We start from the raw sequence: 8,599 nt of genomic DNA, 5'->3' as shown, positions 1-8,599 counted from the left end.
TTATCATCCATTACACCAATACACATACAATAGATACACACACTGTAGCCAACAGCAACATGTCCCAACAGGTGTAGACCCTGTACACCAGGAGGTATTACATGCTGTCGCTGTGCCATTGCATAACAGCTTTCAGACAAGGGTAAAGCATTCTTACATGCTGATTCATGAGTGTAAAAACATTATAAAACATGGAAATGAGTAGTCAGCTGAGTGCAGCTTGGACAGGGGGGCCAACACGAGCCCTTAAATCAATTTAAGACCCGAGCAGGGCCGGACAGGTGTGAGCAGTTTCCCAGGTGCACCTCCACAGGCCATGCAGTGCCAGTAATCAGCAGTCAAGGGTGGTAATGACAGGGTGCTGCTGTCAGAGAACTGTACACACATACAGGTACACACGCACAGAAGCACAGGCAGTTTTAACTCAGAGGGACGCTTGCACGCACACAAACGTACTCTTAGTCACAAAAGGCCTTTTTCCTTCTCAACCTTCTCACACATTCTCCATCCGTCTGTCTCTCGCTGTCGACCACTCAAAAATGTTCACACCTCAGCTCGGATCTTTCAGCCACTATCTCACAGGTCAGCCCATACGCAGTAAAGTCAAACAGCAGCTGTGCGGTTATATAAGCAGTTCCCAACCAGTCTGCAAACCTGTTGACCTCTAGCCATTACGGTCAGATCAAAGGTCAACCCACACTTCAAAACAAAGAACAAAACTAAAAACATCATGTTTTTTGGGGGGGTTTTTGGACCTTAAATTTGAATTCTCACTTTTTGTGTTTGTACATAAACAGTCTACAATATTCATAAATTTCTTTACTTAGTATTTCACTCTCTACAAATATCATTTCATCGTCAAGCCCGAGGCCATTGTTATGAAGATCTAGATTCCAGATTACAAGATGGCGTCTCATTCGTTTAAATGAGTTTCCACAACTTGGCAAGTATATCCAGCTGCATAGCACTACTACAACAGTGATTAGGGTTAGGACTATGGGTTGGGCTTGGGAGTGTGACGTGTAATGAAGTTGGAGCATCCTGAAGTAAAGTGGGTGTGTGGTGTATATCGTCTACAAGATTGCAGATAATCCATTCTCCAGTTTTGGGCCCATGGAGCACGCTCATTAGCATTCTTCTCAGTCGAGCGTGCACGGAGCATGCACAACTGATATTCCCAGACTTCTTGTTGGCTCCCAGCCCACTTGAAATATATTAAATGAAATAATTCCACAGCCTTGCAACATTTTTAAGATCTTATTGGACCAAATGATTGAACAAAATTGATATGGCTTCTTTTTGATAATTAATAATTTTACTAAACTAACTGACAAATCAACAAAGACTTAAAAATTTGATTTAAATTCAGTAATTTCAGAGACTCTGAGAGTTGAGTATGTTTGCATTCATTCAGCAAGAAAGAGAATTGATGTAACAGATTTTAGAAATGCCACGTGAATCAAATGCATTAACTCTGACAGAAGACATTAACATTAGCCACCTGTGTTGGTCTGCTGTTAATTTCATGGGGGGCAACAGGTATGTAAGAACATCCAGCTGGATCCTGTGCATTACCTCAGTAGGGTGTGGTAACAATGCTGCTGGCACATTGTGTCCTCAGTTCAGAAAAAGAGTGCAAATGGTGCATTCAGAAACCACCCCATACTTAGCAACAAATACCTCTCCACCACATGCTGTATACAGTCTACACTCCCAACTAGTGGTGCACTTTTTTCTTTCTGAAATTTCCCTCATGGTGATGTCAGATGTGTAGTGAAACAAACAGTGTGTGGATCTTGAGCCAGGATGTCATGATGAGACACCAGCGTCACTGTATGCTATTTTTAACTCTGTCCTTTCCCAATTGGACCACAGTCGCAGCCAGCAAGCCAGGTTTTGCTTGTGTTATATGTCTGTCTGACCCCGAAGTTTAGTTGGTTATGTATCAGGGGGGCAGGCTGTCCAGCAGCTTGTCTCAGACACATCTCATATATGCCTGCTGATTACAGGGCCTGTCAGAGCTCATTCAGTTGCGCTGCAGTGAAAAGCTCTAGTCCCTGAGATGCTGGGAGAGTATGGAGCTCCCCATGTGAGGGTACAACCACAGTACTTCAGGTCTGCAACCCTGCCGACTGTAAACACACACCACTCCTAATCTCCAGAGCTTCTTTGAACTCCACGGCAAACAGGACCCCTGACATAGGACCTAGGCTGAGGCAATAATGAGTTGACCGTAGTGGACATACTGCGAAAGTGTGACTAAAAATACCTGCGTTACCTAAATGATTATTTCAGACCTTTTTAATGTTGAATCCTATTTACTACAAGCCACATACTCAGCATCATGTGTTTTTCAATAGTTTCTTGTGTCCATCTTTCCATTAATTTCCACACAGTATGAAAATCTTTGCAGAGTTTTGCCTAATTTATGTCACTGTCATAATCCACCACCAGTCACCATAATGAAAAATGTAAAATGGACAGAACTTAATGACGGATAGACATTCATTGTTATGGAGTGCGTGCAGATTTCAAGGGCCTGCTATGAGTTTGTTCTGCTCTACAGACCTGAAAAAAGAAGAGTGGAAAATACATTAAAAAAAAAAAAAAATCTGAAACTGTAGGGCATGCTTTTTAAAATAATCAAATTATATATATGATTATAAAGAAGTAGCCTAATTGTTTGAATCGCAACATTAGTTTGCAATTATACCGCATCTACGTGGTACAATGAAAAAGGTCAGAGACTGTGCCTATAACAACCTAAAACTGCACCTAATTTAAATCTGTCTGCCATCCCCTTCAAAGTAGTCCTCTTGTGCAGCGATAGACCAATCCCAATGCTCCTGCCAGGTTTCGAACGCCCCCCTGCAAGTCCTGTTCTGCAAGCGTGTCAAACACCATGTGCAATTCGCTCTGGAACACTACCACAATATCAAAACAGCGACCCTTCGGCTTGAACTTCTTTTTGGGGAAAGACAGAAGCCGCAGGGAGCCAAACCCTGCCACTTGTGTTGTTGCAGCCAAGAACCTCATATGCATTGTCATGTTGGAAAACTCAAGTGCCATCATGCCACAGTTCAAGTTGTTTGCGCCAAACATTTTGCCTCGGACACTTCAGGACGTCACAGTAGAACTCGGTTTGGACAGAAAACCTCCAGCACACTCTCGGTTGCACTTCTGACCTGAACTACCTTCTTTGATCTTGGACAGTGACTTTCCTCCACACGTTTGCCTCTCATTGCTTCGTTGCTATATGCTTTGTGAAGCATTTCAAGGGTTAATTAGTTAAACAGAAATGACTCCAAAGGGAAGTAACCCCATCCATACTTCAACTCATTTTGAAAGAGAAGCAGGGATTGTGCAATGTACATGCGTGGGCCTGAGGGACGTCACACTTCCCTGCATGCTGACAGGTCCTCAGCAGCTCTCAGTGCCACAACCAACACTCATGCCAGAGTGGCATCTTTGATCTTACATAACCTCCTTAAATTATCCAGCCGCCACCTCCGCTGCAGAGCTCGGTACAGAAAAAAAGCTTTTGTCTGCAAACAAAGCCAAAACACCACGTCTGTCAGCAACGCTCATTCGTTTTAAATCCCCCTTTCTATCTTTTTACATCGATACCAAGCACGACCACGGCAAGCTCGATGACCTACAGCGCAGAGAAGACAAGTCAGTTGCCAGGCGATTGTGTTTGTGTAAACTGAGGCTTCTGCTCGAGGGGGGCTACGGGTGGCAAGGGGAGGAGGAGGAGGAGAGAGGTGAGAGGATGTGGGGAGGACAGTCGTGGCTTGGCACAAATCACTGTGGGTGAGCGTCGGCCCTCGTTGGCTGGAGATGCTATATAGGCGTGCACTGGAGGGTTTTTATAGAGTGAGAGTGAAAGAAGGAGTGATCATTATGGCTCCTGGAATAGCATAATTAGAGAGAAAGGCCTCGCCGTCTCACTGTCTGTGCATGTATGTGTGTGTAAGAGTGTTGTTTTTCTCTTCCCCTAGGAAATAAAACATTATACGAGTCCAGGTACATTCAACTCACAGTGCTATTTTTTCTGACTCATCATGAATGGTAAAGGTTTTAAGAGATGTTTGTGCCAATAACTGATGTGAATGAATTGCTGAAAAAGCAGCAACCCGCCATGACAAACTCATTTCTGATTTGCCCCTTTTGGTGCAGCAGAAACAAAGCATGAACACGACATCTGACGTATCATCACCTCTCAAGTATATATGCTGCGCATCCAGTGGAACTAGAGCAGCATTATCATTCATTTGGAGTCGTGTTTGTGGTGATCTGATAAATGTAATCCAATATTTACTCTCTTTTTGGTTCTCTTTTGCACTTTACCAACTATGGAGGGAAATATCTGTCTCTTTAGCTGTGAAATGCGTTCACTAGGTAGTTGTTCAGCAGCGTACAGTGGCCTCGTGACATTATAAAAACACCGAGTGTGACTCAAGACAGTAAAAGTTCCAAACGATCCGATTAGCAGTTTGTTTACAGCTCCTTAATACCATGTAAATTGAACAAGTCTTCAAAAGTAATTACTATCTGAAAACAAAGATATACAGTCTAAATATTTTCAGATCTGTACTGTTTGTGTCATCATAAATGCAGGAAACATTTTATAAACAACTCTCAAAGAAAAGTTTGATTGAAAATCCTCCATTAAGTAAACACCAGACGAATGCAGTAGCCTAATCATAACATCTCCACGAGAGAATGTGGACGTGATAGCGGTTAAACACACATCAAGGCGGCGTTCAGGAAATAAGAAGTGAACACTTAGCGGAGTTCAGCTGTGAACGGCAGAACGATTTTCTCCTCGGAACAAAAGCATAATCATGCCGCTTCCAAATTTAGTGCTCCGCCATTTCCGTTTACAGAAGAGCAGATTAGACACTCACAACTGCACACGCACGCACTGCCACAAGTGTGCGCAGACACACTTTTGCACACTGGGAGCTGATTGCCTGCATATGTGTGCATGTTCAAATGCGTACCACCAGTCCTTCGCCATCAGCTTGACTTGATTAACAGCTTCTTGTGCTGCGCTGATGAAAGACAAGGAGCTGGTTCTGTCACCGCCGCACGGGCATTACAAGTGCGACAGTTTACGCAACAATGGAGCACTAAAGTTGGCCTTCATTAGAGGGATTAGAAGCCTAATCTAAAACACTGTTCAAGTCTCTCATCCCAAACCCTAAACAGCCTCTCGAGGGGGGGGGGGGCCTTCCCTCCTACACCAACCATAACATCTCAGACTTCAAACACTCCTTCTGTAACCCCAACCTCTGGGTGCTATCCCCTCTCTCACCGACCCCTATCACAGAGTGAGGGGTTGCAGGGGGTGATGGACCCCATGTGATGGTGCAGCTGTGGAATGATTTATTGCAGGGTTAATTGTTGGGTGAGAGGGAATTGTACCCGCAGGCTGCAAGCTGTGGTCTGATTACGGGTTCACCTGCTATCAGATTGTAGCGTACAGTTCATTAGCTTCTTAATGGGACTCACGTCTCCCTCTCGGCCCCTCCCTGAACAACTGCGGGTCATGGAGGGAAAGGTTATAGGCCAGGGAATTGACGCTGCTCTAGTGCAGTAATTAAGTGTCATTTGTTTGGAGGACTTCCTGTGCTGACCAGCTGCACGATGTCTGTCCACCTTAAAGCGGAGTGGAAAAGCTCTGCAGGTCTCGAACAGCCTTCTGATGATCGTGGCCCTGGATGGTCTGTTGGTGAGTCTCTTTATGTATGCAGGAATAGCCATAACAGGTTTTTGCAGTATGGTGGTTTTCCAATATGTTGCATGTGATCTCCACATCTAGAAATCTAGTTATGAGAAATTTGCATATAAGACTTGGAACAATCAGTGGTATCAGTCGATAAAGAGAACATTAATCGGAATCAGTTTTGATAATAAATGATAGATTTTGGTCATTAAAGCTTTATTGGTTGCATGGCTTGTTCATGACATATAACGGGTCTGTTTGATCAATTTTGGAGATATTTATTTGAATATAGAATTTACAGTAATAGTTTCATTGCAGTTGATATGCTTAGCTTTGTTTTCTGGATTCTATTTCGAGTTTTTGGGATTCTTTCTGTAAATCTTTTGCTTTGTTAGTTTTGCTGAAGTACAATCTTGATGTTCCCAAATATACAAGGCTTGGGATATATCTACTGTTTTGAACTTTGATCAAGACCTATCAAAATTGAATAGTCATAGTCATAGTCTAGAAATTGTGTTCACATGAAGGTCCTTCAGCCACTCTGAGGGATGGACCAGTCAGCGACCAGTAGGGGTGGCATAGTGCGATGATACTGAAGTCAAGCGTTTGTTACTAAACATAGTTCCAGCAGCGTTAGCAGTGGTAGAGCTAGATTAAGCAGTAGGAAAAAATTGTAGCAATACTAGCAAATATTGGGAAATTGAAGCCATAGCAAGAACAATGTTTCTTGTATCCTTGAATTTACTTTACGAAGCTTGCAATGCTCATTTAACGACATGGCGTTGCACTCTGCTCACAAAGGAGGAGGGCCTCTGTTGTTTACAGTGTGCTGAGTGTGCTCATAAGATGGTCAATGCTGATTGGTTAGTGGCTGCTCCAACAGTTAACCTGAGGTCTACGCCTATTAGGATGCATGGACTGGAAATGATCTCCAATGCAGCGTGGCTAGAAGCATATATTAACAAAATTAATGTTTCCATTAACACCACATTAGACCATCAAATTAACTGCACACATCTCTCTTTGAAAGTTGTTCTTTGTAAAGAGGTGGTTTTTTTTTTATATTTTTTAAATGGAGCACACAGACACAAAATTTAGACCAACTGTATTGTTTTGGGTCAGCTGCAGAAATTTAAGCTAATGTTTCAAAACCTTGGGCACTTAAAACCAAAACTTGGCTGGTTATCACTGGTAAGTTAGTGGATCTGTGTCTCTGCAAACTCAGTGAACTGGCTTTTAAAGAGAGATCAAGTAGGGCAGAATATGAGAGTGTAACCCAAATCAAGACAGATTGAGCAGTGACAGGCCGGGATGGACTGTGGGCGGCAGAATGAGACATGGGATAATAAATCCTGGAGGATAAGCCTAATGGACGGAAATCTTCTCTTTCCTGATATTAACTGCAATCAGCAATCAACCTGTACAGTAATTGGTGCCCTTATAAAAACACATTTCAGAATAGAAGCTGTATTACACTGCTTATTTTAACCACTACCAGTCTTGAAATTGAATTAAATTAAAGTGTCAGGCCTGTGGGTAAAAAAGCAAAAAAACAAATAGATTTTGAAAATCCTGCTCATTAGCCTACAATGAATTGTAGGAAGGAATGAATGTCAACTTTGATTTCTGTTTTTAACACATCAAAACCTAGATTAGAGTGTGGAATCTGAGAATAGGAGACAAATGGAGGTGATCGTGCACATGATGGAAAGTAAGCTCCCACATTTTTAACTGTGATTGATTTATTTTGGCAGGGCTCTCCGAACGCCAACCTGGAATCTATACCTTTTTCATTATATCCCATAATGTGGGCACTGGCGGAAGCACAGAAAAAGGCATCCCTCTGAAACCGTGTGAGCTGTGAAGTAATCACCCAAACACGTCCTTGTTAACCCAGAGTCCAGTTGAGACTCACTGGGCTTTTACCCAAGCTAAAAATATGTCCCAGTTTCTTTCATCTCTCCTCCCTTTTCATTCTGCATGTGAGAGCTTTACTGGGTGCTGCTGGTCCGTGGCCTAACTAAGGCCTGCAGCCCCCCTCCTGTAAAGTAGTGGGATGCCAAACATCCACTGATTTACAGCTTGGAGCACACGCTATGCCTTTGCTCCTATGGGCTATAAAAGGCAAATGAGAGCGAGATGTCCAGATCCCACTTGCTATATTAACCTACATTCTTTCCAATAGAGTGGAGTGGCTGCATGATCCGACTACAACCACATGCTGAAAAGAGGCAAACCTTCCAGGCCCCAGCAGAGAGCTCACGTGAAGGGCAGATGGATGGATAGTTCTGATAAAATCAGCTGCTGACCTTCGCCTGCACACAGAGCAGTCAAAGCACGCCGTCTCTTCTCCACAACACTGGCACCATAGCCTTGTCTGGCCTCAAACTTCATTAAATAATCCTGAAACTAGCAGTTGCTTTATCAGATAGGCATTTTTTTAAGCAAATGTTTGCTTAATGTTTTCTATCATCATGAACTGAATATTTTGGAGTTTTGGACTGTAGATCAGACAAAACAAGACATTTAAAGATATGTTGGGAGACTTTATGATGAGATGTAAATTCATATTATCTGCTGACACATCATAAACCAAACAATTCATTTAATAATCAAGAAAATCATTTGGAGACTCATACTAATTGTTAGTTGCAGCCCTAATATTAAATAGTTCCTCAGGTGTTTAGGGCGGGAACACTGGACACCTCAGTAACAAGAAGTCAAAGAGAGCACCATGAATAGGAAGCTCTGCAAGGCTTTACTTAGTCACAGTGTAACTGAAACTTCAGGATTTCCAAGTTGTAACAATTCATCCTAAGAGGGACATGAATGTCTGTATAAAACTTCATGGCAATCCATTTAATAGTT

Source organism: Embiotoca jacksoni, unplaced genomic scaffold (assembly GCF_022577435.1).
Source record: "Embiotoca jacksoni isolate LCO1_2020_lvr unplaced genomic scaffold, fEmbJac1.0.p SCAF_3, whole genome shotgun sequence".
NCBI lineage: Eukaryota > Metazoa > Chordata > Actinopteri > Embiotocidae > Embiotoca > Embiotoca jacksoni.
The sequence above is the reverse complement of the archived record's forward strand: the minus strand, read 5'-3'. Positions refer to the sequence as shown.